The sequence below is a fragment of the Marmota flaviventris genome, chromosome 1, assembly GCF_047511675.1.
Source record: "Marmota flaviventris isolate mMarFla1 chromosome 1, mMarFla1.hap1, whole genome shotgun sequence".
Classification (NCBI taxonomy): Eukaryota; Metazoa; Chordata; class Mammalia; order Rodentia; family Sciuridae; genus Marmota; species Marmota flaviventris.
This window is the reverse complement of record NC_092498.1, coordinates 98,757,059-98,781,366: the sequence shown is the minus strand read 5'-3', so window position 1 is coordinate 98,781,366 and position 24,308 is coordinate 98,757,059.

The window sequence follows — 24,308 nt, the reverse complement described above, 5'->3', positions numbered from 1 at the left end:
GACTGGTCAGAGTTCCATCCCTGCCTCAGAACCACTGTTCGAAGACCCACCTCAGTGTAGGGGTAAAATTCATACCCTGCCTTTCTCTAGCTCCATAGAGATGCTCTGAAAGAAATCTTGAAGTTCCTTTTTATTAAAATCTTTCCACCCTGACAGATCATAACAACTTTGACATTTGAAAACACAGGGTTCAGGAACCTGTATCTCCTTATTTTTTAGAAGGTCTCTAAAATCTATGAACTAATTGACCCAACACTCTTCCTAAAAGTGTCTTCTTTTGTGGAAAATAAAACTTTAATCTTGCCAGAAATTGTCAGTCTTACAAGACTAATATTTTATATCCATGTTAATGCACTTCCAGCTGTATCTCGAGCACTGACAAATGCAGAAAGGTGGCAAGAATGGTCACCTTACAATGCAGGGTAGGGGTACAGGAGGTTGATATAATGTTGCCCCACCCAGAAACAGTTACCCTGATGATCAACACCAACCTGTATACTTCTAGCTGGGAAATCTTACCTTCAAGTGTAGCAGAAGTGCCACTCACAGAAATAGGTCTGCAATTTAATCATCATTCAAATGAACATGCTTGGCATTTCAAAACAAAAACATTAAGTATTTAAACTTAAACTTGCTTATCTTTCACTTACTTCTTGGTCACATTCTCTTACATTATTTCTCCTTCTCTCTATGAGAATATTCAAAGACAGCTCATCCTTTCTCTTCCATCTAGGAATCCAGAGACACCCTGAGACCAAACAGAAGATTTGCCAATTGATAGTTTCTTGCAGGTTCTGGCCTAGATAAATGGGAAAGAGAGAAGAAACAAAACCAATCAACAACAAAACTGAAGCTTAATTCACTTCTGAAGATCTGACATGACCACATGCAAACAGGAAATAGCTCAACTGCTCAGATTCGAGATGGTTGGAGTTAGGAGTGCATTGTCCAGTTGTTCCTGGAAAAGTTACACCTGCTCCCTCAGCCCTTTCTTTTTGGCAGGTAGATAGCAAGGGCTAAGAAATGTTGAACTTTCCAGGGCTACTGGTGATTTTTTTGTTAATCTCACTCATCCTTGTCATTTTTCCTGCATATGGCATATGCTTTCTCTACACATGATGCCAAATCAAAGGAAGAATGATTTTCTTATGGGTATCGTATATGCCAGATTTAGGCACTTAGGGCCAAAGAGTTCTCCTAAAGAAAATGACAAGTCCAGCAGGTGAGCTAGACATACCAAAAATCTCAATACAAAGTCACAAGGGGGTGGATTCAGGAATATATAGGGGATTGTGGGAGCAATAGAAGGACACTTAGCCAATTAGAGGAGGTAGGAGAAGGCAGTAAAAGCGATACCCCTAGAGAAGTTGCTCTGGAGCTGAGTTACAAAGGAAAAGTAGGCAACACACTGAAAAAATACATATGGGAATAAAGAAGCATGAGCAAACATTGACTGAGCAGGATGGTCCAGGGAATTAGAGGTGATGCTAGAACAAAAAGGTGCAGAGGGGCTGTAGAGCTAAGCACAAAGAAGCAGGAGGAAGTCAGACAGTGAAGGGCCTGAGTGCACCCTGGAAGTATGTGGCCTTGTTAATCCGTGCATGTTCATTGAAAAGCTTGACACAAGGAAGTGAGATGGCCAGAGAGATACTTTTAGCAACTACCTAGGAAAAATACATGAGGAGAGGAGGAGAAGAACAAATTAGGACAAGGAGACACATCAGTCATTACTATAACACTTCCAGCTAAGAGATCATACAAAGTGAATTAAGAACCCCCAGGGGTGGGTTACTTAGGAGGTAAAATTAAAAGGACTTTCTGAGTGATTAAATGGAAACATGATAGAGAGGAAATATTCAAAGATAACTCCCAAGCATCTGAGCAGATGATTAAACCAACAAATAACACATAGAATTCAGGAGGAACCTTATTTAGGGGCAACAACTGAGTGTTAGGCAGAATGTGAAGGTGGCGTGGGACATTCAGGTGGCAGTGTCTGGTAGGCATTAGACAAATGGGTGAGAAGCTTGAGGAAAGGTCTGGCTGCAGAAATCAGTGTGTGAGTTTATCTGTACCTACAAGGGAGTTAAGGGCATATGATGAAATAAGCCATTCTGGAAAATGATTTGGAGTGAGGAAAGTAGATGGCTCTCCTCCCTGCCTGTACTTTTGAAAGGATTTTTTTCATCTGTTCAGAATATCTCAGACACCAGATCTTTCTGACATGTACAGAAAGCATATTCATATCAAATTGGGATGTAAAAGTTTGAAAGCATTACCCAGCCCTCTGGAAGCTACACTTAAGATATTCTGGCTATTTTTTTTTTTAATACTAAGGTATGAACCACCAAGAATGGAACTTTAGACCTAAAGAAAGATGTTTAAAACCAGGATGGGCACCAAAAAATATCATCTATCTCATTTCCCTTCTTGTTATATCCCTTCAATCCAATCATCTTCTTTCCAGGATTCTGATCTCACTCAGTGGATTCCACTGCATTTACTATGACCAACAACTATAAGGATTGATAAAGGAAAAGTTTATAAAACAAGTGAATTATATCTGCATTAGTTTGGATCTACTTTCTTAATCATAGACTTGATGCTTTAATAAACTAATAATCTCTGTATTTCCCTGTTTCTTACTAAAGTCAGACAGTGAAGGGTCTAAGTGCATCCTGTTGTTGTGGCTGTGTTGTAAAATGTACAATTTCTTCTCAATTTTATTCCATCTCTATGCCCAAATCTTGGCAAAATGTCCCATCTTCTCTTGCAATGACCACCTGTTTGCTTTAATGGAAAGTGCCTGTCACTCCTATACCAGACCTTCAAGACTAAGGACAGGTGTATTTGGACTGAATATTTGTATTGAGCCCAAATTCAATCTGAAGCTCTAACCTCCAATGTATTAGGAGGTGCGGACATTGGGAGGTAATCGTAATTGCTAAAGTTCCAAGAATGGAACTTTAGACCTAAAGAAAGATGTTTAAAACCAGGATGGGCACCAAAAAATGTCATCTATCTCATTCTCCTCCTTGTTACGATTAGATGAGGTCATGAGGATAAAGACCCCATGATGAAATTAAGTGTCTTTATAAGGAAATGAAGATACAACAGTTTCTCCTCTCTGCCATGGGAGGATACAGCAAGAAGGTGGCGTTTTGTAAACCAGAATGATGGGCTCTAAGCATGCAGTGATCTTCTTAGCCTCGAGTACTATTAAAAATCTAAGTATTTGCTGTTTTTCCCACATAGAATGTGGTAGTACTTTGTTACAACAGCCTGAACTGGCTAAGAAAGATTCTTTCCACTTTCCTGGCATCACACAGGTGATGGCAGAGCCCTAAAGGATGATGTATTCATAAAATTAAGGGAATTTTGATGGCTGTTTGGATCACACCACCTCTCATCTTGTACTTTTAGGGTAAAATAAACTTTTCATCCTATGTAGCTCTATATTTGTGTGGGGGGTATTTTTGTTTTTAATAAGAGCAAACTATCTGCTCTAATATAAAGTAAAAATTGAGTGTTAGATCTGCCCCTTCCTCTAATAGAAACTTAGTAGTTTAAAAATTTTAAGGAATATTGGAAAGTTATTTTGTAATGATTAGAAGGTTCAAAGATGCAAAGCAAGTGTACCACATAATGGACAGTCATGAATTTTATCTAAAGTCTTCAAAAGAGAAATATATTTTGTACGATTGAGAAATCCTTGATGTTACTCACGGAGTCTTTTGAATAATTGCTTATTGTTGTGTATGATAGTCTCTGGACTATTTGCTTAGCCAGGAAGATTACATAACAAATTGAATCTCTGGGGGCTCTCTTTTATCTTTTACGCCTCCTTATTTACTTGAACCAACAGTGTCTGCCTTTTTGCAATCTTAGTTATGGTTAGTAAATCATATGATTTAATTTCTGTAATTATTCTAGACTCCTGATGTTTTTTGTCGATAGCTTCACAAGTGGATATTTTTAAGAGTATAATATGTGCATACAGAGAAATTAATTAATAAAATGATAAAACTGATACAGTCTGACACTCAAAAGGTGGCAGTTAGCATATCTTTATCTTTTCTTTATACATCATAAAAATACATGCACTTGCATAAAATTGTTTTAACTGGTTGAAAAAAATCAAACATCAAACAGTAGAATATCACAAAATGGCAACTTGTCAGAACTATTCAAGGATAGACTTACTTTTAGTTATGATAGGACACCATGCTCACATATGTTAGAAGGACTCAGGTAATCATTCTTCATCTGTATTGACCCTATTCTTTTAGTTGTTGACAGACGTTTATTTTATTTATTTATATATGGTGCTGAGAATCAAACCCAGAGCTTCACACAAGCTAATCAAGCACCCTACTACTGAGCCACAACCCTAACCCATTGGTCCTATTCTCATAAGACTCTTTCCTTACCACAAGATTGTTGGAAACTTATAATCTTCAAAATCCTAGGTTCAAATCTCCTGGAAACTAGCGAGGGGGCTTTCCTAATATTGTCAAAGTCCTGGAGTTCACTTTGTCTTTCCTTGCTCTTTTCATACCTATCCTTCAATCAACCACTGCAATCACATGCAAAGCACTGATTGGCTCAGGCCTGGGTCACATGCTGTATTCCTAGGTTTGTAAATGGATCCACATCCCAACTGTGTGGACTAAGAGAGAGGGAGGAGCAAATCCCAAACAAAATATTAGATCTGTTACTGAAATAAGGGGAAATAGGTGATAGAAAAACACACAGCAACCATCCACTGCAATTTGCCTCTTGGTTGTCTCACATTCATATACAAGTTTAGAACTACTATGTTATTATATGTAGTAATTACTTTACTGTCTACATCCATATCTAGCATGCTTAATCAATCCCTAGAAAAAGGAACTGAACTCTCATTTGATGGTATCATCACCCACACTTCAGTTTTAGGACTACTAAAAGATGTGCCATCCTCATAACCAGGCATCAATACACCCTATATACAATGATGGAGAGAGGGGAAAAAATGACACTTGGATGGGAAATATTAATAGTCACCATTTGATGCACATATCAACTTCTGTTTTGTTTACTTCTGGAACATAGTAGGTACAATATATATGTTGAAATAATCAATGAATACAGATTTGGACAGGAGAGAAAAGACCTCCAATCCTAGCAGAAGAATAAGTTCCTCATTCAGCTTTTGTTTGAGAGAATGGCTCCTCCAGTCTTGAGATCAACTGTTCTTTTCTTTGGTAGAATCCTTTTGCACTATTGTCTCCCCTGGCCATATCATAGCATGGCATTGTTGAAAGTTATCCCATTATTAGCCTATTTTTGTTGACAATATTTCTGAGTCCTGAGGGTTTCCTTAGAGACTAAATATTCATAGACAATTCTTACTATGCATTTAGAAATGTTTCATATTTCATCCAGTTCCAAATACTGAACTCCATAAGCTGGTATTCAAAGGCAGATATCTTGTTGGGTCATGATCCTTGAAATTGGAATTCATCCTGAGAAATTCTTTTCTCAGTAATAAGATTAGTGGTTGGTCTATCTCTGAAGTCTTCTTTATAATGATCTTCATCTTTATACTGCTCCAGAGAAATAGAAAATAATAATTGAGGAAGGAAAACTCATCTGGCACAGAGGCATCAACCAAATACATCTTAACACAGAGGGAATCATCCTGTTTATCATGTAGGGAAAATGAGGTGCTTGGCAGTTATCTTAAAATGTTTCCCTCTTATTTTAATGGAATATTCAAATACAATTTTGCTTTTCTTATTGGAATTGCACTAATTTTTATTGAAGTAGAGAATAAACTTTTCCAACCTGCAAAGATCCAGATTATCCAGTTTATGACTTTCTTATTCTCTAAGTTTCATGCAGAAGGATGTCCAACATCAAATTTGTACTTTCTTTCCATTCTGATTTCAGTTCTGGTGGGACCTTTATGAGTTCCGTTTGACAAGTGACAAAAGATGGTTCTCATAATCCAGTATCCTACATTTCTCCTACCAAATGCCATAATGTAGCAATATCTATATACATACGCTTTAATGTCTGAAGTTTAGTGATTTAAGATACTGCTACAAATCAAATGACTTGGGTCACCAACTTGTCAGCTGCAAATAAAGAGTTCTCAAAGGTTTACACTGTAATTCCTCAGCTTAGTGCTTCATGTTTTAGGGTCTATTACTTATTACACTTGAATCCTAGTAAATATTTCTTTGTCAGTGAAGATCCATCCATAAAGTGTCGAACATGGACATTAACTGACAAAATAGAGTCCAGGATTAAATATTTGTTTTTACATGTAACTGAAAGGTGAAAAAAAGGTAATATCAGCCTTGTCCTAATATGCACTAATCACTGTGACAAAGGGAATGTGATTTGTTCTTTGAGTAATATATGTCACTCAAAGTGATATTGCCTGTGTTAACTCAAAAGTGAGCTAAAAAAATAACTAGGTAGAAAACTTCTATTTAGTTTTTTAGTCTCATTTTCAAATGCCATAGATTTTTTGATAATTTGGATTATTGTTCAAAAATATTATTTTTCCCTTTCTTGTATAGGTGAAATCTGTTTTCTTGACTCACTGAAGCAAGACATAGACCTATTTTCCATAGCCAACAGGATATTAGTGGACATGACACAAAGAGGTCTTAAAGTTACTCGTGCATTTTATATTGGCTCTTGTTCTTTAGTAATCTGCCATGAGAAGGGCTATCCATTTTAGCTTGAGCCCTAGCCTGAACAAAAACAAAGCCACCGAGATGAGTCCATTCTAGCTCAGCTGAACTGCAAGTCAGCCTACAGTGTCACACATGAGAGAGTAAATCCTTGTGTAGTGCACTCACAGGCTTTAAAATTGTTCATTAGGCAGCATTAGTTGGCAATATCTCATTGAAACATCCTGCAGTGGATTGTCTAGAATTTCTAAAATCAAAAATGTGATCAGAATGAGGGGCAAAGGAGATTATCTTGAAATTTCATTTACAGAGTAAATATACTGTTCTAATTTAGATTGTATGTTTACTTTGGTAGACTAATAAGGATTTGTGGATGATTTAATGTTCTTAGCCTAAAAATGTAAATTTTTCCCCCATTAGCTTTTCTGAAAACAGGATTGCTATAAAATCAATGTACATGCAACAGAGTGGAATGCAGTATAGTATTATTACATCTTCTCAGCCCTCATATCCAATGTCCATCAAAGGAAGAATCATTAGTCTCCCACATTCCAGCAATTCCGGTCACAAAGTACTGCAGGAGTTGGCAGGATAGGAGCAGTCAGATCAAGGGTCTGCTCTCTAACAAAACAAGTGTTTCAAGTATCTAAGCAGCATTATTAAATATTGGTGGAGTAAAAATTAATGGAGAACAAAGTAGTATTCTGTTGTGAAAACTAGTGAACTGCCTATGATGAAGTCAGCTTTTTTGGATATACTTGAATGCCTGAACATGTAGTCTTTCAGAACCCAGATAACTGTATCGTGTAGTAAGAAAGTAATTATTTTTAATTTGGAAATTGTTCAGAAAAATTCCTACCACTTGGCCATTTTGACCATAAAATAGCTGTAACCATGGCCCCATCCTGCATGGGAAACTACATAGAATAAATCAACAATAGATGGAACTACTTAGGACGTACCCTGTGAACACTGCTGATTGTCAACCAAAACAAAATTTTAGTTTTCATTTATCTGATATGAAGCTGCTCTTTTTGATTATAGTTAGTCAACAGTTTTCAGCTGCTGAAGTTTTCCCATGAAATAATGTTATAATTGGTTGGATAATTGGGAGTTGTGTCCTGACCAAGGACATAACAGCAAATAAATCACAGATATAACCAACAATATGTCATGCAAGCAAAATACAACAGCCATAAACCTCTAAAATCATTTGAATTAGTAAAATTACGACCCCAGTACCATAAAATGGGCAAGAATTTACAAATAACACATAAAACACAGGCCTAATGTATCATAAATTTGGCCGATCTAAAACGAATAGAAAGTTAGCTATTGTAAACATTGAATTAAGACTTTTGTAGGATAATGTGTTAAGGCCTAGGTCTTCAAGAAAAGAAAAGCAAACTGTCATAGTGAGTTTAACTGATGCATTCTTCATTCCTCAATAAATTCCATTGCTGTAAATTTGTCAAATAAAAGCCAATATTGTTTTTTGAAATGCAAGACCTTGGGAAAGAGTGCTTAGGACATAACACTAACAAACCTTAAATTTAAATTTTTACTCTCCCATCTACCTCCATTTATAATTAGCTGACACCTATGTATGCACACATACACACACACATGCCCTCCCTCGATGTGTGAGTTAATTGTTACTCTAATTCTTTAGTGTCAGAGCACAGGGGTATGAGAAGCAACACCAAGTAAACTCCCTTTCAAGGTTCTTTTATAGCAGGAGTTCTTAACTAAACATGACTTCACATGATATTTAGCAATGTCTGGAGACATTTCAGGTTGCCCCATCTGGAAGTAGCACCTAGTGGGTAGAGGCCAGGGATGTTGCTAAACATGCTACAATGCACTTCTCCCAGCTCCCACCACAAAGAATTATTTGGCCTTAAATATCTATTTTACCAAAATTGAAAGACCCTTTTACATACAACAATTTGTATTGTAGAAAAAGATGTAGACTCAGCTATTTAGCTTACTTCAATAAATCTTGATAATCTATTTTATCATTGAACAGGAAGTAACTCTTAGTAGCCCTGTCATAAGCTGCAAAGAAAGCGGGAAGACTTGATTATTTTGCTCATCATTGTGATCATAACCCAGTACCTGGCACATTAAGTGGTAGGTTAAGATGTATTTGTTAAATAAGTAAACACATGGATAATGTTTTAGTCAGCTTTTTTCACTGCTGTGACTAAAAGAACCCGAGAAGAACAATTGTAGAGGAGGAAAAGTTTATTTGAAGGCTCACAATTTCAGAGGTCTTAGTCCGTAGAAGACTGGCTCCATTTCTTGGGGCTCGAGATGAGGCAGAATAGTGTGGCAGAGGGAAGCAAATCACATGGTGATCGGAAGCAAAGAGAGAGGTCTCCACTTGCCAGATACGAATATATACCCCAAAGCCATGCCCCAATTCCCATGTCCTCCAGCCGTACCCACCTGTCTTCAGTTACCACTCAGTTAATCCCCATCAAAGGATTAATTCACTGATTGGGTTTAGACTTTTACAGCCCAATCAATTCTCCTCTGAACCTTCTTGCATTATCTCACATGAGAGCCTTCTAGGAATACCTCACATCCAAACCATAACAGATGGAAAGAGAAAGAAAGAGTAAGAGGATGAAGGCCAGAGAAAGGGATTGGATTGTGCTGATCCAAAGTTTGCCTGATTTTGGTGAATTTGCTTATAGTCTCCCAGAAATAAGGAGGCACAGAATCAGCTAATATTTATTGTTTAGTAAATGCTATCATTAACTGCTTATTGTTCTGAATGTATAGTAGTAGCAACTAGAGGACTTAAAGTACAACTAGAAAATTTTAAAATAATGTGACTTTCAACTGGACTCAAAGTTTAGAAGTTTTATAAAAGCAATCATAACATCTAAATAACCTAGGACTGAGCTTAAGTATATATATATATATATATATATATATATATATTAATTTGTTTTGGTATATGTTGCTTTGTCTGTTTATCTTCTTTGTTCTTCTAATCTTTCCCTACTGCCTAGGTAATATCCTGGAACAAAAAGTCATCCAGGGCCTCTTTGGGATAAGTATTTAGGAAGACCCGGAAGTTATGCCTGCTAACCATAGTGAAGGGGTAGGGCAGGCAGATAAAGTGGCCCACACCTGAAATCAGTAGCCTGAGGCAAGAGGATCACACGTTCAAAATAGCTTCAGCAATTCAGCAAGTCCCTATGCAGCTGAGTGAGAACCTGTCTCAAAATAAAAAAGGAAAAAAAAAAAGAAAAAACACTGGAGATATAGCTCAGTGATAAAGCACTCTGGGGTTCAATCCCCAGTTCCTCTGCCAGAGAAGGACTGGAGGGGGAGAGCAAAGGGAGCACAAAGCCATATCAATAAACCTCAATGTATTTTTGGCACCTATTATCACAATCTCCTCTTTCTCTGATCTACTTCTTTCCTCTAATCACAATCCAGTGCCAACATGGTCTTAATCAATATTAAACATAAGTAGACATTTTTATTTCCATTCTACTTCCTTTCTAAATGCCATTATGAAGCACTCTCTCATTTTGCATTCCAATATACTTCATAAATGTGGATCAACTTCTAAGTTTCTTATTATAAAAAGTGTCTATAATTTTACAGGTAGATATCTCAATGTCTCTTAAACTCAACCTATGATAAATTAACTATTGTTAGTAGATAGCAAGAACCAACATAAGTTTATGATTCTTGCTACCCTCTATTAAAAGTTGATCATCTCACAATGGGCAGGCACTTCACCATCTTTCTTATATTTTGACCTAACATCTCTCATCCTTGGTCTTCTATTTCCCACTTGATATACATTTCTGGTTAAATGATTGTTTCCTGTTTCAGACTCTTTACAGTCAGTGGACCCTTTGCAGAATACTTTCTTTGTGGACTGGTAAGCCTTGGGAATATACTTGCCATTTTGAAAACCAGAGTGAAAGAAGGACTGGGGGTAGGGGCAGGGAGAGAGAAGCAAACCCTATATTCAGGTTAATTTAGGAACAGCTGGATTGGATCACAAGTTTCCAACTCTGGATCCTGTCCCTGTTGTCACCAGCTTCCAACAAGGAAAATGAAAAGTCAATTAGCCTATTTCACCCCAGATCAAGGATTCGGTTGGTAATGTGAGCACATCCCTGGAAGACGCCCTTGGGTGGGCCTCTGTCTAACAAAGTTGCTGTTTTTAGACTCAGACACGTTGGCTCTAAAAGCCGCCACTCTGTAGGAATTCCATACAGACGAATTTGCCCTTCTGAAAACCTTCCTGATAAAGCCACTGGATGAGTCCAAACTACCTCATAACTTTGGAGCCAGCCTGTCTAGAAGGTGCCAGAACTGCCAGACAAGTGGCCCAGTTGCAATCTTTCATGAAATATCTGGAAGCAGGTAATAATGAGAAAACAGAATCCCAAAGTTACACAGAAAGAAAAGCCAAGTGCAGGCCACCATTAGCAAAGAAGTACAGGATGTTTAAAGCTGCCCTCTCATCCTGTGCTCTCTGGGACACCACAAGGAAGATGAGCAGCATAAACCTCTGTGGCCTTTGTGCTGTGTTGCATCTAATAATCAACTCTTGACTGTCATAAAATAAAACAGCTCTCTGTAACTGAGCATTGGCCCCCAGCCCACGAGCAGGGGCTGAGTGAACCCGGGTGTGACATGCAGCCACTCTGCAGGGCAGTAAGTCAAAGAGACAGGTGGAGGCGCGTACTGTTTGGACAAGTCTCACTGTGAAACCAAACGCTGCGTCCGGCAGCATTGCTCCTGGTTCTGCCAGGCTCACCGAGTGATCTACTACTGCCTTCTAGACCTCGGCCTGTTCTCAGCTGAGCTCCGATCCAGGTGACCCCAGAAGGAACTGCTGATTTTGGAAATGGCTTGGGGCCGTATTTCTGCCACAACATATTGGATCTCCACTCTCTTCTACTTAATAAAACTTTATTATTAGGCTTGTAGTTTATGTTCATTAAAGAAAAAGCACAGAAGAATAAAGGAACAAACACAATTAATGACCAGCCAGAGACAGTTTTGAGAGTATTTTTTAGGGTACTCTGTTCCAAAGAATTTCTTCTGCATATGATGTAGTAACATATTTTTTTAAAAATGGAGCCATACAATCCAAGGTTATTTTTAAAATTTAAATATAGCAATATATACAGAAAGTGCACTGTGCAACTCAATAGAATACATATTATTTTGTAACTTCTTTTTCCTCCTTTTCCTTGTTCTTTGTTTGAAAAAGGATCTCTCTATATTGCCTAATCTGGTCTGGGCCTCAGGGATCCTCCTGCCTCAGTCTCCCCAGTCACCGGGACCATAAGCTGATACCATCACTCTCAGCATAACTCCCTTTTCCTTTACTAATTCACTGTGATTTCCCACAGCTACATATATTCCACTGTGTTTTAGTAGCCACTGATATCAGAATGTAATATTAATGTCATTAATGTCAAAACTTTAATCTTGCAGTATTTAATATGATTAAATTGTAAGGTTAATAGCATGAGATTAAACTTTGGATCTTACAAAGTAGCAACCAATTTCCTTATTATATACTACTTTGAAAATTCTGGTAGCAATATGTTCTGCTGCTAAATATTTTTTATGTTTCATAAATTATGTTGTATTACTAATTCCTAGATGAAGAAAAGTGATGTATTTGACGAGTATGCAGATTTTAAGGCCTTTGATGTAACTGGCAAACTGCTGTCCAGATTATTTCTGACACTTCCTTTCTTTCTTCATTTCTTGTCCAACACTATGCACTAGTCATTTTTTAAAATCTGCCCATTTGATTGAATAAACTGGCATATTATTAATTTTTAAATTTATGAGTTTTTTTTTTAATTGCTAGCAAATTTTATCATATTCTTATGGTCCTTCCTGGTAATGCCTTTAAAATTTTTCAGTTGTGATTGAGGTTAGGTGTAAGTCTTTTTCTTACTGATACACACATACACACACACATACTCTCACACACATATATATGTATAAATATAATATATGTACATATATGTATATATTATATATTTTTACTGAAATATATATCTTAGTATATATAATTACAAATATAAATTAGATATTTACTTTTAAACTCTAATGAAACTAGACCTCTACTTACTAGAGTTAAGTATTAAAAGGTAATATATTGACTCATAAATTGAATAGATTAACACAGTTTTCTTGTTCTAATATCTTAGTATTGCTGAGGATGATATCAGGCATCCTGGATTACAGCCGTGAAATGTAGCATGTCCTGGGCATTGTCAACACACTCTCCTTATCTTTACACAATTCTCAGTTAATGATCCCCTCCCAAATTAATGTAGTCATGAATTGCAATGTTAAAAGCATATGCATTCAAATTCTTTCTGTGACTTATTGGCCATGTGACATTAGGCAATTACTCTATCTAATCTCAGTTTCAGTTTTTTCAGCTGTGAAATGGGAAGAGTGATGACATCTACCTCATAGGGTCTTTTTGTGAGCGTTAGAGGAAGCAATGCACATAAAATTAGTAATAGTTAAAAGTTAACTATATTTATGCTCCATTTTACAAGCAGAGCACCTGACATGGAATGATAGCTCAATAAATGTTGGCTATGTTAAACTACTATTGTTATACCTGTTATTCATAGGCCCTGTCTAACAATTAGAATTAGGAATTCAGAACCTATTAGAATTAGGAATTCAGAACCTATTAGCTAGATTAGGCACCATCCCTTATAGGGTTTTGTCTCAGTGATGTTGATTTCTGTCTGAGAATAAGACACAGGATAGTATATGAGCTGAGTCAGGACACTGATAAACTTACAAGTCACTAAAGTGCTGAGTAATTTTTGTGTTCAGGAAGGGGTTCAGAATTCAGTTAAGCTGATGATTCTGCATCAAAAACCCGAGTTCCCACTCTCACAGTTCTATACACACACATTCACACTTAGGACAAATATTTCTCCAAGGCCTATATCCTTACTTTCCACCTTTCTACTGTGAACTCAAGAGCCATCCTATTACAGGATGAAGAAGTAACCAGGTAGGCTCCTTGCTCCTGACATCAGCACCTCCATGAAGAAAAGAGGGAACCATCTTGAGTCTCCATGAGGCCAGCACTGCCAGGAAGAACTGACTTCTCTTTGGTATATTTTGGTATTTGATTTATCAACTCTGCATTTTACAGTATTTTCAGAAAATTTCACTCATACCTATTACTTATGCAGCAATCAATGTGTTTACTCTATTTCTCTTTACTCTCTTCTCCCAGATTTTAGTTATGTTATTATACTTTGTCAGAACAATAAATGGAATCATATTTCCACCATTGACCTAAGATTAATTTTTGTCTTAGATGTATGTCTTAGATTTTCAGGGCTCACCATCAGGCCTTTGGTCAGTTTTCTCAGTGCTTTCTGGTTTGAATGAACTTCTCCTTGGATGATCCTGTGGAAGGGCTCTGAATACAGGATCACGTGAATTAGTGTGTTCAAATCTATTAAGGACAGCATTGCTGTATACAATCCTTGGATACATCCTTGAGTTTCTTGAAAATGTTCTCCACTATGGCCTCCTTTACTGTTGAAAAGTTTGAATCAAAAAAGTCCACAGATGGATGGTGTTAAAGGTTTCATAGCAATATGGATGCACTTCATGCTGCTGAACTGTATGCTTAAAAGTGTTTAAAATGTTAAGTTTTATGCCACATATATTTTACCACAATTTTTTTTTCTCAAAGCACCTATTCCATGCCAGGGAGTGTGCAATGTGGGTATAGTGAGCAAGGGAGATGGATGCTTGGCCCACATAGAATTCATAATCTACCGGGAAATGTAAATAATCGAAGGAGGTTATACTAACAAGAGGCAATGCAAAGTAACCTATAAGAACTTGAACTTGGAGAGAATAAATTTCTGTTATTTTATGCACCCCCTCCAATGCAAAATATGTTTGTTAAACTTTCTTCCTTTCTTTTTGTTGTTTCATGTCATTAATATTCACTTTGTCAGTTTATGAGAAAAAGAAAACTTTTCAAGTAACGATACAAAGCTGAGAATGTCTTAAATCATAAGGAAATAACTCTTCAGGCATATGGTGTTTGGAATTGTCTTTTCATAACTAAAGGTTTCTTACTGCTTGGTCATGAAAGATAGGGCATCTTTATGATCCAGGCAATTGAAGTAAAAAGATTGACTCAGTACTAAGTGTTTGTTTATTTATTTTGGTGCACATACTTACTCATGTTTTCAAACTTTTCCAAATGATTCCATTACCAAAAATATTTGATGATCACTATTAGAAGTTTCTTCATAACTAAATTTCTCATATCATAAATTAATCTTTTCATGTTTATTTCAGTTCAAAGTGATGGCACGATTTACCAGCAGGCAAAACCTGGCAAATCTGATAAAGTTAGGATGTCTTCATTTTACACTAAATCTGAATATTGGTACTATCAAAGAATATAATAAGAAGTTAAATACAAGTTTGAAAAAGGGATTGTTTTATAATATCTTTATCTACATAGAAAGATAGATATTTACTTCCCTAGTCCAAAACCCCCAACCTCTAACTGAGGGCAATAGCGTCTGTCTTCAACTTCCAAGTGACTTTTTATTGTGGTAAAATCTACCCAGATATTTACAATTTTTAATAATTTCAAGGATCCAGTCCAGTGGCATTAAGTATATCCACATCCATCTCCACAGCTTTTTCATTTTTCCCAAACTGGAACTCTGTACCCATTAAATAATAATTTCCCATTCCCTCTTCCCAGCAATCCCTGACAATCAACATTCTACTTTCTGCCTCTACAAATTCAACTATGTTATTATTTGACAATTGCCAGTAATGTTTTGAAATTAGAACACAATTATCCTAATTTTTAATGGTTAATCAAGTAAATGATGTCCCTTACCTTATAGGATCAACCCAACAATGGTATATAAAAAAAGTCCTCATGATTTGGTAATTGAATCCAAGTTTGGGCCTGGTAGTGACCTGCCTCCATCTGACAAACACAAAGCGCCTTTATTCAGACTATTCAGATGAACCCTAAACCATCTCAAAGGCGTTTTAGGCCCTGCCTATATACTCTGTCTTTCTGATGGTGCAAACTCAGTCATAAAAATATCTACAGTACTTGCTTTAAAAGTACTAGCTGCCATTTAACTGTAAACAGACTTGTAATTTGGCTGTAAAAACTCATGAGTTGCTGAAAGGGGCTATAATAAAGTCATAATGATCGCTAGCACAAACACTGCCAAGCCTGGCTAGCTAGCTAGGAAAGACAGGTATGCAGGAGGTAAGCTGGGCAGAACTTGGGCTGTGGCCATCTGGTACCACCTTTACAGAGGTTCATCTTTTCTACATCCTCCATGTCCAAATGTATTAAGTACTGATGGGTTCCTGGTTGTTATGCAAATGACACACTGTGAGTCTTAGCCTTGCTAGAGCTATAGAAGTGCCCTTAAAGAAACTCAAGTCTCCTAAATAATAGTGATCTTCCTTTTGGGCAGGAAGATATGGAGCAACATTTGGAATGCAGGTGAGAAACCATGATTGTTTCATGCTAGAAACAATTCCCATTGAAAGTCCAATGTGCCAGCCTTTGCCTTGTGTGTATGGCAGAACTCTCTCCTTGCTTTAGGGGTTGTAGGGGAAGGTTTAGTCAAGGAAAAGGGAGTTGCTGTTTCCCCCTCTCATCAATCTGAGTTTTGGGGTGAGTATAACTAAGAAGTGAATCCCTCAAGGCCAGAAGGGACCTGGCACCAGCAGGCCTATGCGGATGTTTCCAAAAGTGACCAAAGAGACTCTGTCTCAGCAGCCTGGAGTCTGAGCAAAGGCTCTGGTCTTACTGAGATACTGCCCTTCTTTTCCTGTCCTCGGATCCTGTCCTTTGCCCAACTCTGTCCTCAGTCATTTTCCATAATTCTCTGTCCAGGGGGAGGGTATAGAGTGATGCTTCTTCTCACCGATTTAGATCCATCTCATTCCAGACAAAGCAGCCCAGTGCTTAAGAGCTACATGTTTTGTGTAAGCAATGGCTGGCCCACCTTGGCTTGGCCAGCAATCCAGGTCCAGGACAGTAGAAAATACCTCAATTTTGGAATCAGGAATTCTGAACTTGGGAAAGTTGTTTTATCTTTCAAGGTTTAGATTCTACTTTGTGACACAAGGGGTTCAAACCCATTATCTAGGGTCTTTTCTAGCTTTAACACTTAATTTTTTTTGAGCTATAGGATATCTCCTGTAGCCACTGGTATTCCATCCTTTCAGAAAGATGAAGACAGAAAAGAACTGAAACAGGAATTGATTTTTTTTTAGGATCCTGGCTTAGACTTAGAGCAACAGAGATACACAGATTCTGAGAGCCAATATCAATGTCCATGAAAATATCATGGACAGAAAACTTTATCAGTATTAAATCCTTTTAAAAGAAATACAAGGAGATAGATTCATAGATCAACAGCATGAATTTTTGTAAATTCTTTGTGGTTCCATCTCTTTTGAAAAACAAACAGGGAAAGAATATCAAACAAACATATTCTAGCTATAGAATGTTTTTGTTTTTGTTGTTGTTGTTGTTCAAGCTTATGTACAATGCTTGAATTCACAGGAAAAACAACCTGAACTCTCATCTCATGGTCTCCATTACCTGGAAGAAAAGAAGATACAGATTCTTATTTATTTCTTTGCAGAAGCACTTCTGGAGCTTGTGCTATCTGTATATGGTACAGAGCCCTGAGTTCTTGTGAGAATTGCAGTAAGCCCTGATGGGCAGGATATTGATACTGTGTTTTAACGTAAGCCCACATTACCTCTTCACTTCCACCATCTGAGATTTGGCTTGGTGTATGTTATACTTTTTATTTCTGACACCACTATACAAAATGGCCAGTGACACCCTACTATATCATGACACTGGTTCTGAGATTCTACCTTAAAAATACCCAACACGTCTTTTCACATTAAATATTTCTGCACATTTTAAAGGGAATTTTAAAACTGCAATCCAATTTATGCCCAGCAGAAACCAGAGATATTCTGCATGCCTCTTGATCCTCATTGTAGTTATTTCTCACTTTAACTCCTGACTTAATTGCCTGACATCTCTGCTTTGACATCTTTTTGCCAAGAAAACCACAAGGTCAACATGAACATGGAGTGCTCTATGATGCAATCTCAAGATGGCCATAAATCAAGGCAGATTGGCCTTCCACGATGCCTTGGGGATGACCTAAATGGGTGCACACCAACGGGAATGTCTGACACTCTAATGCAATGATTGCTGAGCAATGTATGTTGAAAAGATTAAAAACTTATCCTTATGAGAGAGGGGGGCAGCCCTCCTGGGCAATTACAAATAAGCAGTAACAAATGACAAGAACAGTTTTGCCTGGCCAAAGAGGTTAAAGGTTTTGCCTGGCTAAAGAGATGAAGAAAGGATTGTTTTGGATGGGGAGTACTGGGGATTGAACTCAGGGGCACTCAAACACTGAACCACATCCCAGCACTATTTAGAGATAGGGTTTCTCTGAGTTGCTTAGTGCCTCACTTTTGCTGAGGCTGGCTTTGAACTCATAATCCTCCTGCCTCAGCCTGCCAGGCCGCTGGGGTTACAGGCATGTGCCACTGCACCCAGCTGAAAAAGGGATTTTGATGAGGGAAAAGTAGATTTAGGACCAGCCAAGAGAGTCATGGTTTTCTTCTTTGCTAGCCTGAGTAGTTTCATCACTGTTTACCTCCCTAGCACCAAGCTCCCTGGGTCATTTTTCCACTTCTTTGTAAACAAGTTCTGCTTTGAATTCACATAAGAAATATCAGTTATGAGGAATATGTTCTCTATAATGGACTAGAAGCTTCCTGAAGCCAAACATAGTATGAATCACAAGCTTATAGCTGGAAAATTTTCCCTCACTCCCTTCCCATACAACATACACAAACGTACACATCCATGCAAAATGACTTATTTCTTTTAAGTTCAATGGACCAAATATAATCCTTAGACTAACTATTATATATAATTGCCCTCATTTATCTTAGCTTTTGAATTGCATGTGCTTTTGAGGACCACCTAAAATACTTGAAGAAAAATCATTTATAGCTCATAGCTCATAGATGAAAGATGAATGAGGTGTCATGTTGCTCACGAGGGCTTCTCCCTCATTTCAGTCCAGCTTTCCTCATCCTGTTCTGAGCCCCTCTAAATTCCTTATGGAAATTCAGCAACTTGTAGAAATATGGGTTTTATTTAAACACAAATAATACCTGAAAATATTATGGACAAGGACCCTCAAATTTCTTCAGTGGTCTATTTAATATCCATTGACACTCACAAAGTTCATGTTTGGACAGTGACTATACCTTTGCTCTAGTCAGTCAGATCTGAGGAATTAACTTTAGAGAACAATAGGGACTGAAGATAGTGTTTTTTCCATCTACCATGTCCACAATAGTAGTTTAAGTAATTGTTGTGGAGTGACTGTTTCTTAGGCACAACTGCCTTTAATCTTCACAACTATTTCATCTTACACATAAGGAAATAAAGGCATAAAGGGGCTTAGTAATTTATCCGAGGAGGTAAAATACTGCCAAGAACTCAGGCAAAATTAACAATTCAAAACTTTAACGACACATGTTCAGGAAGGTAGAGAGCATCAGAGAAAGACAAAGCTGGATGATGGGAGGTGGGTGTTAGTTAAAGATGGCTTCAAGCAGACTATGGTGTCTGCTCTGGGCTTTCATGAACAGAAAGACTTGAGACAAGCAGAGACAGGGAAGGTAATTTAAGAAAAAGTACTAGCCAAGTTTTCTAAGCAAGGAAGCTCTGGATGTCCATTTTGGGCTCTTTCACAGTCTGGCAAATGCTTCATTGAGGAAGCCTTATAGCAGCACTCCAAAATGAAGAAGGTGGTAGTCCTTGTGCAACTGTGACTTCCAGATCTAAGCCCGAAGTCCATCCCCTCCTCAAGTCTGCCTCAGCCAGAGCTGGCTCTTTGTCTCAGGCTCCTGCTAATGTTGAAGCTCCAGGCCTGGGCCTCCCTCTTTATCTTAATAATCAAGCTTAATTTATACTTTGGAGCAGAGTGATGTGTAATGGTGTATATGGGCCATACGCTAGGAAGGAGTGGCAGGTTAAAGACTCAATTTCCTGGCCTCTCCAGCTTTGCGTCACCCTTCTTAATGATATTTCAACATTGAGTGGTTTGGCTTTTTTTTTCTCTTCAAATTAAATATACAGTAGGTGTTTTGTGTTTAATTTCCTTAAGAAAAAAGTGTGTTTTGTGGGTGAAATGGTTAAAAAAAAAAAGTAGAAGAGAGACCTGGAAGTTTATAAAAACCATATTGTGTGCTCGAGAGACGTGGAATTACCTTTTTGGAGCCTTTTTATTCTCCTGGGAGTACTCATAATGTAGTCTTATGAGTTTTGTTTGTTGTTTTATTTTTTTTCTTCTTTCTTTCTTTCTTTTTCCGCCTGTGCATTACCCCCAGTCATTTGTCTTTTTATATGCTTCTCCGTGGTATATTGCTGACACAATAGCCTGGAGCAAGGAGGCTTTGGAGCCACTTCTGTCCCATCACGTAATTACATTCACAGAGTGTATTTATAGCAACAGAGGTGCCAAAGTGGGAGGTGGTGAGGGAAAGAAAGGGTTCTGCCTTAGGAAAGTGGCTCGCTGAGTCTGCAATGCAGAGAACCTCTGCCCATGAGGACTGGTGGTTTGGTAGGCATGTTGGCCATAGATGCCAGCCATTGCTCAGGAAGATGAACAGTGGCACACTGCACGTGTCAAGGAAGGGAGTCTGCAGTGACAGGCTCCTTGGGGTGCTTGAACCCTCAGTCTACCCACTGCAGCACCCCTCAGAACCCTGGAGGATTCTGCAAGAGTGACTAGGAGGTAAATTCCAAACACACACACACACACACACACACACACACACCACACAGTTCCAGCTTTACTGATGTGTGATTGATAAATAAAAATTGTAAATATTTAAGGTGAAAAGTGTGTTTTGATGTACATATACATTATAAAAATGTTCCCATTTATTATCTTGTCCATCACCCTGTGTAGTTGCAGTGTGTGTACGTGTGTGTATGTAATGAAACACTTGAAATCTATTCGCAGGAGATTTCAACTATATAGTGAAGTATTAACAACTAAATTCAGTCTGTGTATATTACATATCTAGAACTTACCTTGTATAACATAAACTTTGTACTTTCTGATCAACATTACCCCATGTCCCCCATCTCCCTATCCCTGAGAAATGGCCTTTCTACTGGCTGTTTCTATGAGATAAACCCATTCAGATTGCCCATATAAGTGACTTCATTCAGTGTTTGTCTTTCTGTGCCTGGCTTATTTCACTTAATATATTATATTTTCTGGGTTCATCCATATTTTCTCAAATGACAGGACTTCCTTTTTAAGGCTGAATAATATTCTATTTGAGGGGGGGGGGAAATGTGTGTATATACATATACATATATCCATATGTATATGTGTATATATGTATACACACACACACACAATTTTCCAATCCATATCAATTAAAACCAAACCACAGTGAGATATCACCTCATACCTGTTAGGAAGGCCACCATCAAAAAGATAATATTTAGAAATACTGGTGAGACTCTGGAGAAAAGGGAATTCTTGTACACTACACTGTTGGTGGGAATATAAATTGGTATGTACAGCCATTATGGATGTGTGGATGTTTCTCAAAAATATAAAAATAGAACTACTATATGTTACAACAATTCTAATTCTGGGTGAAAGGAGAATCCAAAGGAAGTGAAATAAGTACATAAAAGTGAAATATGCACCTTATCATCATTACAGCGTATTTACAAAAGCTATGATAGACAATTAACTTATATGTCCATCAATAGATGAATGGATTAAAAACTGTTCCATTTGTCTATATCTATGTTTTTACATAGCACTACACTGTCTTCTGTTTTTATTACAGTATATCTTTAGAGTATATCTTGAAGTCATGTTGTTTAGTGTCTCCAACTTCATTATTTTGCTCAAGATTACTTTGACTACACAGGGACTTCTGCAGTTTCATATGACATTTTTTGTATGTGTGAAAAATGTTATTAACATTTTGATAGTGATTGCATTGACTCTATTGATTGCTTTGTGTAATATGGTCATTTTCACAGTATTAATCCAATTTATAAATTCAGATGTCTTTTCATGTATTTGTGTCTTTTTCAATTTCTTTTATCAAAGTTTTGTGCCTGCAGTTCATAAATAGATCACATTCTTGATTAAATTTATTTTCAAGGATTGTTTTTAATGCTATTGTAGATGGGATTTAAAGTTTTTTTCTCAGTTGCTAGCATTTGGAAACAAGGAACTTTTGCATGTTCATGTTAGTGTCCTGCAGTTTCACTAAATTTATTTTTTTGGTCGTTTCTTGGTGTCTGTACATATTAAAAAGTTAGCACCTCTTCAAGTCTTTACAAACTATAGGGAAAGCCCTTCACTAGTCAACTTATACAGAGATTATAGGAAGACCAACTGGCAAGGCTTATGGGCGGGCTTGTGACTGGAGCCCTTAGGTGGGCTAGTCTGGTGCCTGAGTCAGCACACAGGCAATCAGACCTGGAGCTTGAATGTACAGATGCTGATCTCCTGCCAGGGTCCACTTGGGTGAGCCTGGTAACTTGGCCCATGGGGATAGGCCTAAACCTTGAGCCCATGGGAATGAGCCTAGATCCTGGGCTCAGGAGTTTGGCATGTAGGCTTTAGTACACATGGAATCTGGGTTCACAGGAATGAAAGCCCCCCCCCAAAAAAAAAATTAACACAGTACTCAATAGCCTGCATATTCTTAGTCTTGATCTTCTAGCTGTTTGCCTTTTTCCTCATCAAGCCCCATATGGCAATCATATTGACTCTTTATTCATTCAGTGATCGAATCAGTATTTACGGATCAACCATCATATGCTAGGCATTGTCAATGCTGAATGAAAGATTCAAAATGACCACCCTTATAGAGCTTGCATTCCACAGGAGAAAGGGGTTCCTAAAAACAAATACTGAAATAATATAGTTGGCAGGTATCCTTCAAAAACAAGGTGGGAAAGGGCAAAACTCAAATCATTAGGCTATTTTTGTAGTCCATGAGACTAAGACTCTTTGGGCAGGTAGATCTAAGCTGAGACCTGAAAGGTGAGCAACCAGAACAGCATGTGAGGAACTAGTATCCAGGAAAAGTAGGTAGATAGGAGATGAGGTCAGGGAAGGAAGCAGGGTTAAAACCAGGGAGGAAACTTAGAATTTAGTGTGATTGTAATGGGAAGCTATTGGAGGTTTTGAGCAAGTAGAGGATATAGCTTAATTTCCATTTTTAAAAGATATCCCTAGTTGCTATGTGCAGAATAGATCTTAAAGGGTGTTAGTGGTGGAGGGGACTGCACATTCCTCACACTATGCATTTGCATGGAGAAAAAGCAATTACCACTTCTCAACAGAAAGAAGCAGGAAAGTTCTCTCTATAGCATATCCTTTATTATTCCTGTCCATTGGTGATTTCAACAATAGGAGGGCTCCAGGATAAATAGGAAACAAGGAAGAGGGACAACCCTTTTTCGAAGTTTTGCTGAGAAAAAAAAAAGATCCAGTGAACAAGACTGAGTAACCAAAAATATAGTTCAAAAGGAGTTTGTTTATTTTTTAGTTGAAAAAGATATTGATGATTGGGGAACCTACTATGTGTCCATGTGGTATTCCCATAACAAAACCAAACAAAAACCAAACAAAAAATGATCTTAGTCTATGAGGACAAGAATCTGCTCAGAGCCTCAGGGAATGAACTGAGGGTATGAGGACCTGACTATGTTTATGATTCTGAAAACATCTAAGGCCCATGTTCAGCTACTGAAATGGGTCCTGAGAACTACTCTCAATGAGATTCAAGTTCTCAACAAGGCATAAGCTTGTCTGGATGCTGCTTAAGGCCGACTCTAAAGTTAAAAGGGTTCTGAGAAATGCTCTCTTTCCAACAAGGTGGCTTTGCAGAGCATACAGCCCTCAATGTTTGCAACTGGCAGTCCTTCCTGGGAGCACTGCAGGTCATATGCTTTATGCATAGAGTCCAGCTAGAAGACACACACTGATGTCTCCTGCTTCACAGATGTTCCCCAGAGACTTGGTGGTCAGCTGGCCACTCCAGGCACAGGGGCCCATGATCCAACCAGTTGTGATGCACCACCTCCAGCCCAGTCCATCAACCTGCCTCAGGGCATAGCTTAACTCCTGGATCCCGCGATTCATCTGTCACAGTTGAGCTCCAGTGTGTCTGCATTTTCCTGCCGCCTTTGTGCCAAAATAAAATCAGTCAAACAAAACACAATCATGCAGCATCAGGCCACAGGCTGTTTGTCTCAGCCTAACTGACTCTGACAGCTCAGGGAGGAGAGCAGTAGAGCCAGTTCATCTGAGAAGCAGGGATGGCTCAGGTTCCAGAAACAGAAGTGGACACTACTCCACCCTAGCAGCATCTGAGATCCCTATGGCCTACATTCAGGAAAGGGTGACTTGGGCGCTTCTCAGCTTTCCTCCTGGGCATCTCCTCCCAGCTGGCTCG